We start from the raw sequence: 18,602 nt of genomic DNA, 5'->3' as shown, positions 1-18,602 counted from the left end.
CCCTTTAATGACTTAAACAAATACCACAGCATAAATTTACTGCTATTTGCTGAAAAAGTGAATTTTAAGAGACTAACAGAATCACTAATATTACGTACCTGACATGAACACTACAGAATTTTGAACGTTTCCTTTTATTCCAGGTTTAACAGACCAGCCACTGGAACCAAGAAACAGTACCCGGATACAACCCTTTTAAAAAAGAAACAAAGAAGTTTGTTTAAAAGATCAAAAGCTATCTAAGAAATTCCACCTACGCTTCTGCCATAGGACTATCTAAATGTATATTTCTTTAAACATAACTTTTTAGTGATTGCATATTAAAGTTCTCATCTAAAGTATAAAACAAGCACATGGAGAGTAACATCATGGTACAAAATTAGAAATAATAAATGTAAATAAATTCTTTGAAGAACCTTAAATGTTCATGCTCTTCAAAAGACAGCTAGGCCCCGAGACACTTCTTGTAATTAGTGTGTACGTTGGTTATTCAGTTTTTGATGCCATGTTTAAAATCTACAATATGCCTAGGTGAACTTGTTTTTATTTAAACTTAGAATACAGAATACAAATGATTTACAAAATTCAGTATATTTTTTCACTTAGGAAAAAGGGTAAATGAAATAGGAAGTTTTCGAAGTAAAGTGATGAGCTTTTTCACCAAATTTCAGTCAAGATTGTTAAAGATGAATTCACCTTTTAAGCTATTAGAACAAAATTAATTTGACAGAATGCCTAAACACACTTTACATTAAATTTTAAAACGGGTCATTTTTTGCATCTTATACCTACATTAAGACATACCATTTAAAATCCAAATAATTTTGTAGCGCACCCCATTCAATTTAATAAGACTTGCAAAACAAAGGTCACTTTTACCTTTTCTAGTAAAGCACAGCAGTAGACAATTAAACATAAACCCCCAAGAATGAGAAAGTAACTGAAAGTGGTAATGATACTGTGTAAAACTTAGAACAACCCATTCTTACCTAAAAAAAATTGTCTGTACAATCCTCCTGGAAGCCAGTCAGCCATCAAGTAGGTAAACATTTATGGAGTTCTATCTTAAAAAAAAAAAGAAAAAAAAAACACAAATGTTACTGTTTTGCTCTAAAAAAGGTTGTAAAAATTACTTGTAAAAATATAAAAAGAACAGCAATTTTTAAGAGAGTACTGAGTTAATATTAAATCAAGACAGTATTCGCCATATACGTTATTATAATCTCTGTGGCAACAAAAATATTGGTGTTTTTACATCTGAAGAGACAGACTGATGATGGGGTGGGATTATGAAACATCACATGCACAGTCCATATTTTTTGCATGAGAAGAGGTAAATTGACTGTCCCTCTCCCATTATTTTTACCACTACCAGACCATTAACCATAAAGATGAAATCAAAACTGTAACATATATTTCATAAAGCAAAAGCAAGTAGTATTTTTATAGTTTCCCTCAATACTCTCCTTTACTCCATAAAATACAAAAGCCCTTACAAGCTTTACAAAATTTAGCAATACAAAGTTAAATAAAATCCCCACTATCAACAAACTATGATGTTAAAATGGCTGTCGTCATCTTCTGTGAATTTTTAGCCACAAGTTATTTGATCTCTCCAAGTGAGATATCAGCTTTTCCCTTTAGAGTACAGTTTTTAAAACTTGCAGCATCTTTGACCTTTAATCAGTCCCCAAGCATTGCTCTTTAACACTACAAACACCACCAAGTTTGCCTTTCCTCAAAAGGCTTAACTTAACTGGTTGGCAGTTATTCATCCCCAATATTCCCCAGCCTAGTAAAAGCTTCACAGATAATTCTATGAAGAGTCAGTATTTTAAAGTCATACATATTACACACTGAGGACTCCTACGAGTAAATTCAATTCTCAGTACCTGCTAATATAAATGGAATGCAAATCCTTTAAAGTTTAAAAAAAACGGTTTAGCAATTTTGTTTTCAAAACCAATTTAACTATTGAAGCTGAAACAGCATTTGAAGGAAAAACCACTGAAGCTTTTTTTTTTTAAAAAAAGTCATTGTGCTAAAAATACAGCAGACTTTCACCTAGAACTTTCTTTTCAGCAAACTGTCATACCCTAATACTGCAGAGATGTAACTGTAGTTATAAAACCATTACAATTCAAACCTAAAATGAAGATACACAAATTTGCGTGCAAGATTAACACAATCATGTTTTTAAACATAAATATTTCTAAAAATATCCAAGTTTCATTTTCATAATACCCAATTCACATTTACAAGGAATATCATGAAACTGTAGATTTACCTTTCAACTGTTGTATTTGAGAAAGAGCACAAAGACTTTAAAATATTCTTCTGACTCAACACTAGATAAATTACAATAAATATGGCTACATACCATCTCCAATTAATACAAGAGTAGCTACTTTATTTACCTTGTAATATTCTACAGTAACTTTTTATAGATTTGGTATTTGAACATTATCTTAAAACATGTGAGTAATCATTAAATATGTGAGCAAATATGAAGCAAACACTAAATATTCCATTTAAACTTTTCCTTTTAAATGAGTGTGATAACTAGTATTGAACACAAGCTCTAAATTATAAAAACAGTTACACTTGAACAATGATCAAAATGCTATGCAAATAACCGCAGCCTGAGTAGCAGAAAAATGCATAAATTAAATACCAAATACAAAATGACACTTTAGCAAAGGTGTTTTAGTAACTACATATTTCAGTGTCATTTGCAATTAGTTACTTTCACATATTATTCATTTTAAGAAACCAATTTTCCTTCTGCAGAGCAGTCTAATTCACGACTGTAATTTTTTTTAAACTTTAAACTGTAGAGTTGGCATAAACAAGGCTGTTTTAGAAGATTTCTAAGTTTATATAATGCCAGTTTAACCACAACACTACACTGCACTTAAATCTCAGACTTTTGTTTAAAGCTCTGTCTCCAAACTATTTTTTAGATAAATTAAAAATTTAATTGATCGTTTCAATAAAGTACTGAAGCTCTCTCTTCTGCAGCCTGCTTTCGCTCACGGGTGCAGAAAGAGTTAAAAGCCAACACCCCACCAAAAAAAACAAGTTTTATTTTTAAGAAACAGACATGGCGTCTTTGTTCTTACAAACTAGGGAGAGTAGATCCCCTTTTCAGCAGCAAGGGGCAATAAATGTTCTTTAAAGAACTATTTTTGGACCTTAGGACTTGGGGCTAAACATATAGTAAAGTCTACAGCCCCACTCCTCGTTAGTGTTGCACTGGAGTTAGTAACTGGTCTGCAAATGCCCCCTTGCCATGGTGCACCGGAGACGGACTGGGGTGCGCCCCCTCTCCAGTAGTCCTGCACTAGGGCCCAGGGACTGGTTTGCAGCCCCCCCCCCTTAGTACTCCATGTGGGGACTAGGAGCCAGGGCCCCCTTAATGCTGCACGGGAGGAGAGCTCTGCATGCCGAGTCTTTAGGGAGCTCGCAGAGCCATGGGCTCCCTCCGGCTCTGCAGCACCCCGCGGCCCCCCAGCGCGAGAGACGCCCCCCTCACCGAAAAGGGGTTGCAGCGTTGGAGGGTGCTCGCTCCAGGCTCTCCTAGCCCAGGGCGGAGGGGAAGGGGGGGGCAGGAATCTCCCCTCCCCCTCCCGGCTCCAAGGACATTTTGTTTTTCCTCTCAAGGACAAAGAACAATGCGGCGCAGAGACGGAACCACTCACCAGCAATGCGGAGACCGGCGGCGGCCCGGAGCGTCGGGCGCCGTTTCCCCTCCTCACGCTGCCTGCGGCGGCGTAGGACTCGCCGCCCGCCCGCCGAGCTCGAGGCGCCGACAGAGATTCGCAGCTCGGCGCCATCGCCCTCCGCCCGCCCGCAGCCCCGTACGGAGCGCTCGGCTCGCCGCTCTCCGTCTCCCCGGAACCCCTGAGTGCCGGGCCCGAAGTGGCCCGCGAGGCCGGTGCCCAGGTGCCTCCCCGACTCCGGCGACCCGAGCGGCGGCCGAACCACCTGAGAGCCTGGTTGCGGCTGCCTCCCCGGCCATCTTGTGCGGTGTGTGTGAGAGAGAGAGTCTGTCTCTCCTGTCTTCTCTCAACTCCTTCCTCCCCTCCCCCCGCACAACATGGCCGCCCGAGTCAGTACTCACTGCGGCGGGGAAGGGGCTGGGCCTGCGCTTCTACCCCCTGCCTACCGCTCATTCCCCCCCCTTCCTGCCTTCTGCGCGTGCGCCAACCACTGCTCTCCGCCGGCCCCGATGCTCCCGCCCCTCCGGGCCCGGCGCGCGCCGCTACCATTGGCTGCGCTCCTCCCTCCTTCCTCCTCCCATCCTGGGCCCGCGCGCAACTCAGCCGCCGCTTGCTTATTGGCCGCCGCTTCTCACTGGTCTTTCCACCCTACCCGCCCCACCGCAACCTCAACGGTCGCAGCACAGTGTGGTGAGCGCGAGCCGCGTCTGCCGCTCCCTATTGGCTCCGCTCCTTCTCTCGCTCCTCCTCCCGTCACCCACGGCCTCGCGCGAGTCCTGTGCCCCTCTCCGGAGCCCTACACAGGCTCTGCTTGGGGGAAGGGTGGGACGCATGTGAGCAATTGCGGTGCTGCTACATCCTGGGAAATTCCCCAGAATCTGGGGAACTTCGGAGTCAAATGTGTCAGCTTGGGAAATTGGGAATTTTCCTTCACAACCTAAACAATGCCGGGAAAGGTTTCAGAGTAGCCGCCCTGTTAGTCTGTATTCGCAAAAAGAAAAGGAGGACTTGTGGCACCTTGAAAATTTCACAAAAAGTAAAAGACTTCCCAAGTCTCAAAAATCCTGGGACGCTTTCTTAAAAAGTAGTAAGTAAAATATTTGTGCTTCTTTTAAATTTCCCTCAAAATGTGTTCAATTCGATTGGCGAATATTTGTCACGTGATTTTCAGAAGCGGGCTATGCTGCTCTCCTATTGGTGCTTCAGCGTGCTGTATCATGACGGCACAAGTGAAGTGACAAGCCTGCACACATGCACTCACAACAAACCAACCTCAGCAACAGCTGGCTGGCGGGTAATGAGGGGATGGTTATCAAATGTATCTTCTAGGTAAGGTTCCTTCCAATAATTAAATATATTGCAATACTTACTGATTATGATTAGTTTCTTGATCTGTCATTAAATCTCTAAAATTTTGTATTTCGTGCTTGCAGTTGCACAGAGAATGTGGACCAGAGCGTTGGGCTGTTCCTAAATTTGTAACAGCACCTTCCTCCAGGCAAATATTAAATATCTTTGCCTACTGTGTTAGGTAATAATATATAATATGTTCCTTTCTTTGATTTAAATATAAATTGAAATATACATTATACTAATTATGGCATTCCATTATTTCAGATATCTCTTTCCATTTTTTATCTAGGTAAAAAATGAATAAAGAGACCTGTAAGGCTGGTGAGAAGATGAAGAGGACTGCAGGAGTAGACAAAGATCCGTCCACATCAAAATGAAAACAACGGGATAGCACCGCCAACAGAGTATTGAAGACTCGGGGTGAACTTCCACCAAAAGAGAAGCCATCTACTTTCAAAAAAGCCTTTCAAGACTCGTGGCTTCAAGAAGGTAAATACAAAGACTGCTGCAGAAAGCAGAAAACAATCGTTTTTTAGCTTATTACAAATGTTGTGATGTAAAAATCCAGGCAGGTACTAGTGAGTTAGATAAGAACGCTAATGGTAAAAAACATAAAAGGTTGAGACAGTATCTAATAAGAAGAAAATTAATGATATGTTTAATAAACAAGATTGTGAAATTAAAAAAGCACAAAAATTTGAAAAGCATGTTAAAAATGCAGAGATTAGAATGGCCTGTTACTTTGCTGCACACAATGTCAGTATTCAATCTGAAGAAGGCTTCACTGAAGTAGTTATTTCCCTGATTCCAAAATTGCTGAGGCTGTAACAATAAAGAAAGATAAATGTACTGCTATAATTAGCAACGTTTTGGCAGAAACTGAGACTGAGGAACTTGTAGAAAAATTGAAAATTAATGAATTTAGTGTATTTGTGGATGAATCTCCTTCAGGGAATAAATATGACAACCATAACACTCAATTCTAGTGTAGTTATAAGGTCAGCTTTGAAAGCAAAGCAAGAGAAATGTTCTAATTTTGTAATTACTATTAAGCACTTGTATTTACATTGTAAAAATATGTACAGTAAAAATGACAGTGATAAAACTAGTAAAAATATTAATGATGGTAATAATGTTCCTAGTGACGACTCAGACTATGAGTCAGCAAATGGATAAAACTCAGAGATTATAATAATAAGGAAAATTATATAAAAGAGTGTTATTTGTTCTTTCTGTTTGCTTTTTTATAATCATATGTTTACTTTCAAAGTAACTTTAATGTACAGTACACTGCAGGGCACATGCTGTACTTATTAATACTTTTGTTTTTTAAAAAGTGAAATTTGTGTAAAATACATTGTTTTTTATTATTTCAATCCTACTCCTCATGTGTTAAATATTTTATTTACTGTATAAGTAACATAAGTTTAAAATTGAAAAACATGTCTATATGTGTAAAAATTATAATGTGAAATATCTCGAATGAATAAGAATAAGTTGGATATAATATATATTATATAGTTATTTAAAACACACATATTACGTTCCTTTGAGATTTTGAAATAAAAAACTTTATCTGGGAATTTTTCACCAGTTTTGGGAAATTTTTAGTGCTAAGTTGGGAAAAGTTGGCATTATGATATAGAAGTTGTGACTGGTCGGCCTGTGGAGTGCTCTGGACACAGGGTTCAATGTTACCGGCTAAAAAACACCTCCGGACCCGCTCCTACCTCGGTCATCGCCCCCAACCCTGGTCCGCGCCACAAAACCACCTCAATCCCTGACCCAGTCCAGACAGTGCCACCAAAACCACCTCCCAGCACAACCCAGCCTTTTCCCCCAACCCTGGCCAGTGCCACCGAAACCACCTCAAGCCCCAACCTGGGCATCCCCCCCTTACCCTGGCCAGTCCCACCAAAATCACCTCACACCCCAGGCATTGCCCCCTACCTTGGCCAGTGCCATTGGAACCACCTCAGGCATCACCCTCTACCCCAGCCAGTGTCACCAAAACCAGCTCGTGCCCCACCCCAGGCATCACTCCATACCCTGGCCAGTGCCATCAGATCTACCTCATGCCCCAGCCTAGGCATTGCCTCCTACTCCAGCCAGTGCCACTGAAACCATCTCATGGCCCAGCCCAGCCCAAGCATTGCCCGCAACCACAGCCACTACTACTGAAATCATCTCACGCCCCAGCCTGGGTACCCTGGCCAGTGACACCAAAACATCCTTGTGCTCCCTACCCTGGCCAGTGCCAGTGAAACTGCCTTGTGCCCCACCCCAGGCACCACCCTCTACAGCCCCCCAGTGCCACTGGAATCACCTCACATGCCAGGCATCGTCCCCTACCCTGACCAGTGTCACCAAAACTACCTCACGTGCCAGCCCAGTCCAGGCATTGCCCCTTACCCTAGCCAGTGCCACTGAAACCACCTCACACCCCGGCCCAGACATTGCCCTGTACCCCAGCCAGTGCCACTGAAAAACCACCTTGTGCCAGACAGCACCCCTTACCCCAACCAGTGCCACTGAATCCATATCGCAGCCTGAGCCAGGCTTCATCTATCCTGGCCAGTGTCACCAAAACCACCTCATGTGACAGCCCAGGCATTGCCTCCTACCCTGGCCAGTGCCACTAAAACCGCCTCCTGCCCTGCCTCAGGCATCACCTCCTACCCCAACCAGTACCACCGGAACCACCTCATGCCCCAGGCATTGCCCCCTACCCTGACCAGTGCCACCCAAACCATCTCACTCATGCACCAGCCCAGCCTGGGGATTGCCGCCTCCCCAGCCAGTGCCACCAAAACCACCTTGTTTCCCAGCTCTGCTTGGGCATCACCCCTTACCCTGGCCAGTGCCATGGAAACCACCTCACACTCCAACCCAGCCTGGCCATTACCCCCTACCCTCACCAGTGCCACCAAAACCATCTTGTGCCCTTGCCTGCCCTGGGTATCACTCCCGCTCTCCCAGAATTTGGTCCATGGATATTCTAACTATTTTGCATGTGAGTAGCTTTGTCCCTTATCTTGTACGGGTGCCCTCAGTGTTGTGAACTTTATTCTTTCATTTCTTATTTATTCCTAAATCACCTCCAAAGACTTTACAAGTGAAAGAAAATTAACAAAAAAAAATTAAAAGAGCTTCTTTGCTCCTTACCTCAAAAAATGTCTACACTAATTTATATTTCCATCCTTATTACAAACTATTACCATTTCCCTAATGTAAGCACAGTATTGACAGTTGCAAGTGTTCAAAAATTATAAATCCAGGCCCTCAGTATCATTACATTGTTTTAAAAATCATGAAATTAAAAAGCACCCAGGATTTTTTTTATTTCCCCTCTTATTTTTGACCCTTTGAGGGTACACATGCATTATATTTTCAAGTTACTGTGTGAGAGCTGGAAACGTACTTTTTTAATGAAAGCTGAGATTGTCATGTATGCATGTGACTCCAGGAGCTGAGGTTTTAAGAAAACCATAAAATATCACAAGAATTTGGATAAAATCATGAATTGACAACATGGAAAACGGTAAGGGCCAGATCCTCAACCTGTGTAAACGGTTAGTGAAATGTCCCATTTCACATATACTCAGCACCTTCATTTTGAAGTACAATTGGACAAGATGGCTGTCTATTGTTTACTCCCAATTCTGATATCAGCTCTTTATGTCTAAAAAGTGGTAGGTGGGACTCTCCCTTTCATCTGGAAAGCTTGAAGCTTGCTACATGTGACCAAAAACTGAACTACGGAGAGCATGAACAGGGAGTGATACACGCTATAACTTTTAACTTACAGTGGATGGCAAGAATGGGACCTAAATTCCACTGAAACTTCCTTAAAGTATGTGACACTTCTCTTTCTGAGTTAATTTTTAAAATCAATTATTGAAAAAATACAGTTGGTGTTTTATACGTTGTTTTAGATTTAAACTGAAAAGCAGAAACCCTAAAATTTAGTGAGGAAAGAACAATTATTTATGTATTTAATTATTAGTTTCTTCTCTGTGCCAGCCCTGGTGCAGGTTACAGCATCTTGGGGGCTGCTCTAACTTGCATTAGCTGCATACAATCTCTGTTTCATGTATTGCATGCTGGGTAATAACATAAGAGAACTCCATGTTTCGAAAACTACACTGGGTCTTTATTAAGTGAACTATTTACAGACCACCTGCAAGTGTAGTCAGCATTCAAGTCATGCAAACATACTGACTTCCTGGTACCCTTTCCAAATTCTCCCTCCTGCAACTGGTGCTCTTTCCTCCAAGCTCCATGCAGATTGTTACATCTTTCCTTTTAATTTTTTGTTATTGTGTCTTTTGTGCCAGTGTTTGCTGACTTGCTGGGGACAGAGGTTACTAACACATAGCCCACCCTAGGGACATGGCCTTTACTGCCAGGCCATCATGCCGCAGAATTTCAGTGGCATTATAGAGACAGTCCACTATGTCAATGTGGGCAACCACAAACCATGACACATATTGTTGAGGACTGCAAAATGACTCAACTTACTGGAGGTCTTTGTGCCTTGAACATCGTTGATAAGAACGCTGTGGCTTGTCTTGACCGAATTGCATACACCAAATAAATAAGGGCTCATAGTCCTTCAAGTATGCTGGTCTTTGAACCAGTCTCCAATTTCTTGTTTGTGTTATCTCTGGGTGGGAGGATGGGGAGGAGAGTTACTTCCAGCCTGTGGCTGCCTTCATTCTGCTGGTCCTCTGTATTGCTCATAATCCTTGTTTCTTCCGATTCCTACATTAGGCCAGCTGATACTTGAAGCTCTTTCTAAGTCCTCCTGGTCTTGGCCTTGCGCCATGTGTCTGAGAATACTGACTGTCGGTCACTACTACACAAATTTCTTCAGTTTTGTCTCCACCACTGTCCTGGGTCTGTAGCTACCTCATGTGATCTGTATCCCACTGATGCTTGGACAATTGCCTTTTACCACTGCTTTGTGTGGCTATGTGCTGGTTGGACTCTGGCCTGCTCACTTGGCTCATTTGTTGTAGCGAGCCACCTGCTTAGCTTGGCATTTTCTTAATAGCTTCTGTGTAATGTCCAGCAGCTCTCCACTGGGTTACAACAGTCTATCCCATAATGGGAAGCAGAGTTTTGGTTCTCTGGCGCATCACTCCCAATGCTGGACTACTATCTAGTGCCTGGGACGATATGTTGTGATGGTCCAACATCACGGTAGGGATCTCTTCCTGTCTATTTTGCCTTTGTCATAAGTCTCTTGTCTGTCTTTACTGTTGACTCTACTTTCCTGTTGGACCCCTTCACATCCTTTGGTCTGGGCATTTCCTTAACAATGCTCAGATTTTCAGGTTCCTGTCAGAGTCTCTCAGAAGTCACCAGATGTCCAGTGTAGGGGATATGTAAATGAGTGGCCTCATCCTGGACACACTCCCCATGTGGCCTTGGGGCAGTCCTGCAAGTGGCCCCTCACCTTGGTTTCCTTTTTGGGTCCCCAGTAATTCCATATGAGTTTATCCTCCAGTCCATCATAGTTTATTAACAATATAGTACAAATATAGTGCAAAAGTCCATAACCAAAAGCCCCAAAACATAGTCCCTATCACCCCCAGTGTGTGTGGTCTTTAAAACCCATTCTTGTATGTGGCATTCACTACTTCATTGCCAGTGTTTGACCCTAATACAGATCTTTTTAACACATTGGCTGCTGTTCATCCAGTAGGTTGACTCAAAAGAACAACTGAATTTGCCTCCCTGGGTGGTATATCTACGTGACCAAATTGAAGTGCCCACATGTGCCTCTTGCTCTGTGGAGGGCTATCAGTATGTATGCAGGTGTCATGTGTTTGAGGGGATCCCTCCTATATGTGTGCCCAGGAGGAGAAGTACAACTGCAGAATAGGTCAAAAGGACCAGCTGCTTCTATCTCATCGATTCCAGTGCAGTTATCAAAGTGGAAAATTCCGTGAAAAGAGTAACCTATAATATGAATGGACAATATTGTGCAGCAACTAATTAAACAAGTTATAACTGCTGGGGAAACTAGATGTGCAGTCACCACTCCAAACTTCATTTTAAACTTGTATTAAAACATTATGATTTGGCAGACAGTTATCACTCCAGTTTCCATTTTTGGAACATTGCCGTAATGAACAGTCATTGAGACTATGGCTGTGTACCCGATAAGTTACATAAAGATGGAGTATGGAGGATCCAATAAAGTTTCCTATTTTTCAGGTTCATCAAGCCCCTGAAAGTGTATAAACTAAATCAGGAGCTACTCTTTGATGTGTTCCACCAAATTTCCCTTCCATCTTTGTTTCTAATGGCCTCCACAATGTAACATTGTAAGTACGCAAAATGGAAGGTTGTAAATATAACAATGCAGAAAACCACTTTATTCTACTTATTTTATCCTTATACTTATGTATCCGCCAGTTGTCTGTATTAACTAAAGCTCATATGTGTGTGTTCCACCAATTTTATCTTTTTAATTAACTCTAAATAGCTGCCTGAAAAAGAACGTATCTGTGACAAGTGCATAATTGTACCCCAAAACATCATCAATTATGTTAATTGATCAGGCTATACCAGCTTTGTTTTCACCACACCTGGACTCTGTCAGTCCTCATCTGTCCCCCGGCCTCTGAGGCCAGGCTGATGGCACAGGCATTCACACCTAGCAGTACTTGCCAAAAGGTGTGGCAAAGATTTTCCAGTGGCTGGATGGCTCATGTAGCTCAATATGCCAGAATCCATACTTGACATCACAAACACTGAACACTTTTGCTGTGGATAAATTAGATAGTATGTCTCCAATCATTAGTGACTTCTTTTCAATGCTCTGATAAGTGGTTTTGGGTCAATGCAGCTTCTCAGTTTAGCTGAAGGTTTTCTCACCACTGCTAGGCTGCTGATCCACTCTGTGCTAGTTTCAGCAATTCTAATGCCTCTACTTTACAGGCTTGCCAGTTCCCTCTTCAGTGGCTCTATACGGTCTATTGGAACCAACTATTCTGGTAGTCTCATGGGCTGCACATGGATGTCTATTTCTAACTTCATCTTGCTGTCTAGATGTCTATCTCCCTGAAATATGTCCTTATATTCTTTTAGAATGTTGGACATGGCCCATGGTGACCATTCTCCTTCCTCTCTCACATTGAGGGTATTCTGGTGTACTGTGATCAGATCCCCTGGCTTGCACTCCTCTGCTGCCCTACAGTGGGTGGCACTCCTGTGTGTCTACTACTATAAAATCCAAACGATAATCTCTCTTGTTTTTGCCCACTGGCCTCTAGAATGGTTTTATTATACATCACGAGCATTTGGTCACATTTCTCCAGCCTAATATTTCTGCTTATCAGTGTTGCTGGGATTACGCTGTAGTTGGCTCCACAATCCAGCTGGAATCAAACTGATCGTTGTTCTGATGGCATAGTTGCAAATACGACAGTTGAATGGCTGGCAGCCTTCTTTTGCAGTGCCTGTACATTGAGAGGCTTTGGATCTGCTAGAGCAGGGATCGGCAACCTTTGGCCCGCGGCCCGCCAGGGAAAGCTGCTGGCAAGCCAGGCCAGTTTGTTTACCTGCCGCATCCACAGGTTCGGCCGATCGCAGCTCCTACTGGCCGTGGTTCGCTGCTCCAGGCCAATGGGGGCTTCGGGAAGCGGCATGGGCCAAGGGATGTGCTGGCCGCCCTTCCTGCAGTCCCCATTGGCCTGGGACGGCGAACCGCGGCTAGTAGGAGCTGCAATCAGCCAATCCTTCACACGCTGCAGGTAAACAAACCGGCCCGGCCCGCTGGCAGCTTTCCCTGGTGTACCACATGCCAGAGGTTGCCGATCCCTGTGCTAGAGTCACACTGCAGATATTCTCCTTTTCATTGGATGTCTCTACATCCTCAGTCACTTCATGTACTGCTGCTTTTTTCTTTCTAAGGTAGCTGCGGTATTGGGATGCAAAGTGGTTCTGTTTCCAACACCCCTTGCATTGTGGCACATAGGCTTTCTTTCTGTCTCTGATGTTGCTTTCCACAGCAAATACATTGAACCATGATGCCTGCATTCTCAATCACTTTGCCTCTTTCCTGTATCCTGGGTTCCTTTATCTTGAGACTGTGTACTTCTTCCGTACTAGTGGCTGATGTTATTTTGATCCTTTCCCTGGCAGTTCAACTGCCTTTGCTGTTTGGAGGCATTTCTCTAAGGTTAGCTCTGTATCTCTCAAGAATCTCTCCCACAAGTTGGAATTACATGCCCACAAAAAAATCCTGTCTTTATTTAGGGAATCTTTAATGTCTCTAGAGTTACATGTGGATGTCAGAGTTCTCAGCTCTGTAGCCTAAATATCAATTCCTCCTCTGCTTCTTGGTTTTGGGTAAAAAAAACAGTATCCCGCTACAGTTTTATTCTGTCAGGGACCACAGTACTCAAATAGTTTTATCAGCTGTTCTGGTGTTTCAGGCATTACTCTTGGCAACAGCATCTTACTCACTTCTCATTTTTCTCCCCCCATCCTCTATCAGAAAAGCTTTACCTTCATTTTTTATCTTTATTCCCCATGCAGAAAATGTTTAAACATTACTTAGTTCTTAGCAAGATAAAGGCTATGTTACATCCTTTATGCTGTATATTTATTTAATTTTAGTTTTATTTTGTATTGCATTTGACTGTTTTTTCAGGTAGTGTATAAATATGCTACACCCTAACCAAATTAAAGTGATGAAGCTTGAACAAATGCACAAAAAAGTGAGTTGATGGGCCTGATTTACTACTCTATCACACCAATGTTACTCCATTGACTTTAGTGGAATTAATTCCAATTTACACCAGTGTAAATGAGGGAATAATCAGGCCCATGGTGCAAACTTCTCCGTTCATTTTGAAACTTCTGTAAGAGATAAACCTACTTTGTCTGGAAGTTTGATTTTGTGGCCCAAATATTGCTCACTGTACTCACATGAGCAGTCCCACTGGAAACAGTGGCATGTGTAAGAGAATCAGGATTTGTCTCAATAGCTTTAATTTCTCTTAAATGATGTGTAATTTTTGTCAGTGGACCAAAACCAAAACTCAAGACCTGCATGATCTTTAACTTGGGAGTTCAAGATTCACATCAGTTCTGAACTTTCACAGAGTTTGGGAAGATGGGATTCGGAATTTGTTTTAGCCACTATACAGTTTGTAAGCTCTTCTGGGCAGAGACCATGTCTTCTGTGTGTGACCAGAGGTGAAAGTAAGCTGGTATGCCCCGGTACGGCGTACTGGCAAGAGCCAGTGCGCCGTACCGGGGTGAATTGTCTTCCCCAGGTGCAATTTAAAGGGCCTACGGCTCCCAGCAGCGGCTGGAGCCCCCGGCCCTTTAAATTGCTGCCAGAGACCTGGAGAAGTGGCAGTGGGGTTCTGGGAACGATTTAAAGGGCCCAGGGTTCTGGCTGCCGCTACCGCCCAGGGCCCTTTAAACCGCTGCCAGAGCCCTCGGCTGCCACTGTTACCCCGGCGGGGGGAGGAGATGGGGAAGGAGGCACTTACTGGTACAGGGTGGGCCAGGGCTGGCTCTGACCCCCAGCCCCGCCCCTTCCGTCTGAGGCCCTGCTCCTTCCAGGGGCCAGAGCCAGCCCCAGCCCAACCCCATACCAGTAAGTCCCTAGACTTACTTTCACCCCTGTGTGTGACAGTCTAGTTCAACAGGGCTCTGATCCTGACTGAAGCCTCTAAGCACTGCCACAATATACATAAATAATAATAATAACAGTAAAGTTCAAAGTAACACTCAGATCTGTGTTGGGATTCAGATCCAGGCCTTTGATTCAGCCCATATATAAGTAAGGCAAATACAAAAACACACAAACTCACTAAGAATGTATATTTTTGTATAATATTTGTAAAATAAAGGAAATAACTTTTTTATTTTTATGTTTTAACACTGAAAACCAAGACCAGGCTAATATGGTGAATTTACTAATATTTTTATTGTGCTCCTATTTGGAATTATAAACCTTTATAGCGACAACAAAAACTTGGATCAAGAATAATCAGAAACACATTCTCATCAGGCAAATGCAGTTGGTGAACATGTGGTGGTGGTGGGGAGAACCTTTTCCAGTCTGCTAAACCAAACTTCAGTGGTTTTGCAGTTTATACAAAATGAAACTATTTAGCCTATGCAGCTCTGACTTTTCATATTCCCTTTTTCAAGAAAAAAAGCATTAGCAAATGAAAGTAATACGGTGTACCTGAAGTGAAAAAGGGGCCAAGAAATTTTAAAGGACTTAATTCTCTTTACCAAGTCCGGTGAAGGGAATCTGAGTGCTTAACTTGACAGTCACTGAATATCAAAAGCTGATATTATGCTGGCACCTGTGATCTAATGGATTGAGCTCAGGCCTGAGAGCCAAGACCTTCTGAGTTGTATCTTTGGCCCACTAACTTCTTTGCTTTAGTTTCACATCTGTAAAATAAGGGTAATAATACTTGTTTGCCTGCTGTTGTGAGGATTAGTTATGGGGCTGCTCCTTATGTGGAAGCCCCACTGATTTCCATAGAGATTATGTGATTTTAAAAAGCCCAATGCTTTTAAAACCCTTGAAAATGTGAAGTTCTCTGTTATTGCTAAAGGTTACCACATTCATATTAGCTACCTCTTTGCCATCTTAAAATACCATAAACAACAATAATACTGTCCTATATTCTGATCCTGCATTTGTTCAACACCTGAATCTGCTCCTGATTTCAGAGTGCAAGAAATTCAGGATAGGAACCCTAGCCCTTACTGAACTCTTATGATTCTGAAGTAATCTTACATTTAAAACAAAGTTTGTGTTCTACGTTGAAATTACCTTTTATAATAAACCCCTGGTGCTTTGAACAACAAATCCATATCATTACCCAAAAACCTTTTGCCTCTATTACATGTAGGCAATGTTCTGCTGTCATTAGCAGATTGTGCATAAGTGCATATTAAACTTAAAATACTTTGTTTATAAAGTAAATGCAATTTTTGTGTTTTCTTCAAGACTAAACAGATATAAAAGGACAGAGGGATGGTAGGACAAATTTTGGTTCATCTTTCTTGGCAGTATCTAGTGATCTAGACATGATACAAAGAGTGATATCTAGGTTCTACATGTCTCTTTACATGTGAAGAAATTGCTGCGAGTTTTGTTGCATAACTCTGAAATCAATTTTTAAATGATATACAATAAGTTGGTGGGCAGTTTCCCAGAAACCCTATTAATATCTCTGAGCTACAGCTTGAAAAGGCAAAGACTGTAACTTGCATTAAATGCTTTAGTTTTTATACAGTGTTGAAGTTTGTTGCCTTTAGGAGTTTACAGGATTGAAAATGTGGGAAAGCTGGACACATTGCTAAGGCTTTATGCATGTTCAGAAAGGAAGCATCTGCAAACAGAATCTTCTACCAACCCCCCACCTCTATCTGTAAATACCTTTTGTAGAGTCATAGGAGTGTTCTGCTAAACTGGGAGAGGCTTGTTATTTTATCAAGAGTCCAAAGAGTACTTGGCAGCGATAAGGGAACCATGCCCAATGTAGAGTTTCACATAAATATATTGTTCAGCCTGTCTGCCAAAATATCACACTCTTGGCGGTGTGGGGGCGAAGGATAGGAAAGGAGAGAACTCATAATTCTTTACAGAAACCTGAAGAAACTTATGTTTGTGAATATTTTGGAATTAATACCTTTATAGATGAGATGATAATTGACAACCATTAATTTTTCTAGTGAACTGAGCATCTTTTTCTAAATTCTTAGGTCTACATTTTCCTAATTAACATTAATGGAATTCCTGCAGATTTACACTAGGGTATGGGAAATGAGACTGGAACTTGGCTGTTGGACCAAATTCATCCCTGGTGTAACTCACTGAAGCCAAGCTGAGATGAAGTCAGAAGAGTTACACTAGAGATGAATTTGGCCTTGAGGGCCAAAATCTGCCCTCACTTGCTCAGATGGAAATACAGAATCACTCTAGGTTCAGATTAGGAAAATTGGGGCACTAGTCACATCCCAAAGGGAACCCTTTGACTCTCCTTGGGGTGGCAGGATCAGAGATCACCCATACAACCATCTTCTGGCCTAGTGGCAGCCCAGCAGCATCTCCTCTCTTTGGGCAGGCTGGGCATCCTCTCTACCTGGATTACTGCTCCATGTATTCACATAGCTGGGGTCTTTCCTAGAGAAGGGAGATCTCAGCCACCACCCAGATGAGCAGAGGACTCTATATGTTGGAATTCTTCACAGCGCTCTTGTAGAGTCATGTTAGGGTGGTGGCAGTAAGCATCCCCCACACAAAGAATCTTCTGCTGTGGTGTTGTTGTCAGGGGTCCCCTAGAACAGTGGGTTTCAGAGTTAATGATCCATTAAATTAAATGAGGAAGATCACACCTTTCAGAGTTGGTGTTTTAAACTGTAAGCAGACTCAAGCCAGGGATCACTGCATACATTATATTTGGATGATGTTTTCAAGGTTTTCTTTGCAACCACGATGGCTTGAAACATATTAAAAAAAGAAAACTGAGATTCTGTGCCACCATATGATTCCAGGAGCCAAGGTGTGAGATATGTACCTATCCTTTTAATCCAGCCCTGAGTAATTCCATTTAAATCAATATAATCACTCCAGATTTGCCCTCATGTAGCTGTAAGAAAGTGGAATGTTGTCCTAAGAATTTGGAAGTGAATGAAATGAATTAAAAAATAAGTTTGTGTACCAATAGTTTGAAAATGCTTTTGTATAGTTATGAACTAACTTTGTCACTGGAAAGACGAGAGAATGCAAAAGCAGAGATTAGCCTGATTATACATAAAAGGGCAAGTAAGAAAGTGTGCATTTTTTGGGTACGCATGTGTGATTGTTCCAGTATTCCTTGTATGCTCCCTGAAGTTGCAATTTTCTTTACATAGATTTCTTAATAAGGGGCACAGACTTTTCATCGTGTCTCGAAATTAAATTATGCTATAGAGTTTCTTCTTGTCCTCCTCCTAATATTTGGCATTAAAACCTTTTGAAGAAGTAGGATGCTGGCTACTAAGAGGTAAAAATGTTTGACTGTGAAATACCTGTTAGTATGAATGAAGGTTCCTGAATAGATGCATTTTATTTTGCTCTACCTGCAGCTTTCTTGCAACAAAAGTTCCTCAGTGTTATAGCCTATATTTGAACACTCTGCCCCCAGAATACAAAGTAAAAAGGGCTATCAAGCATCTAAAAAAATGTGTGTACATTTGCCTTTGTAGGGAATAAGGTCAAACATGAGTGATTTGAAATCAACACAAACAAAAATGTTCCATTGGGACTTTCAAAGTGACTTCCCCCTCACCCTTTAAATTATTTAATTAACTACAGTACCACATTGCTGAATGACATATCAGATACTGATATTGTATATCCCGGAATAGAGTTTGTCCAACATGGATGAAGAGCGCTTTATTCAGGAGAGTTAAAAAGGTTCAGGTTTCAGAGTAGCAGCCGTGTTAGTCTGTATTCGCAAAAGGAACAGGAGGACTTGTAGCACCTTC

General features: G+C 42.0%; 2 long non-coding RNA genes across 2 annotated transcripts; both read left to right on the top strand.

Annotated features, from left to right (window-relative positions):
* The first annotated feature begins 3,281 nt into the window (after window positions 1-3,281).
* On the top strand, window positions 3,282-6,658 carry LOC125644208 (uncharacterized). The gene is made up of 4 exons (XR_007358926.2): window positions 3,282-4,809; window positions 4,894-5,051; window positions 5,156-5,253; window positions 5,365-6,658. It is a non-coding gene; the product is annotated as an uncharacterized LOC125644208 (long non-coding RNA).
* Window positions 6,659-8,776: 2,118 nt separating this feature from the next.
* On the top strand, window positions 8,777-11,458 carry LOC142073420 (uncharacterized). Its single transcript, XR_012670294.1, has 2 exons — window positions 8,777-8,928; window positions 11,301-11,458. It is a non-coding gene; the product is annotated as an uncharacterized LOC142073420 (long non-coding RNA).
* The last annotated feature ends 7,144 nt before the right edge of the window (window positions 11,459-18,602 follow it).

This window comes from Caretta caretta, chromosome 10 (genome assembly GCF_965140235.1).
Source record: "Caretta caretta isolate rCarCar2 chromosome 10, rCarCar1.hap1, whole genome shotgun sequence".
NCBI classification, from domain to species: domain Eukaryota; kingdom Metazoa; phylum Chordata; order Testudines; family Cheloniidae; genus Caretta; species Caretta caretta.
Note: the sequence above shows the minus strand (reverse complement) of the source record. Positions and strands in the feature narration are given on the sequence as shown.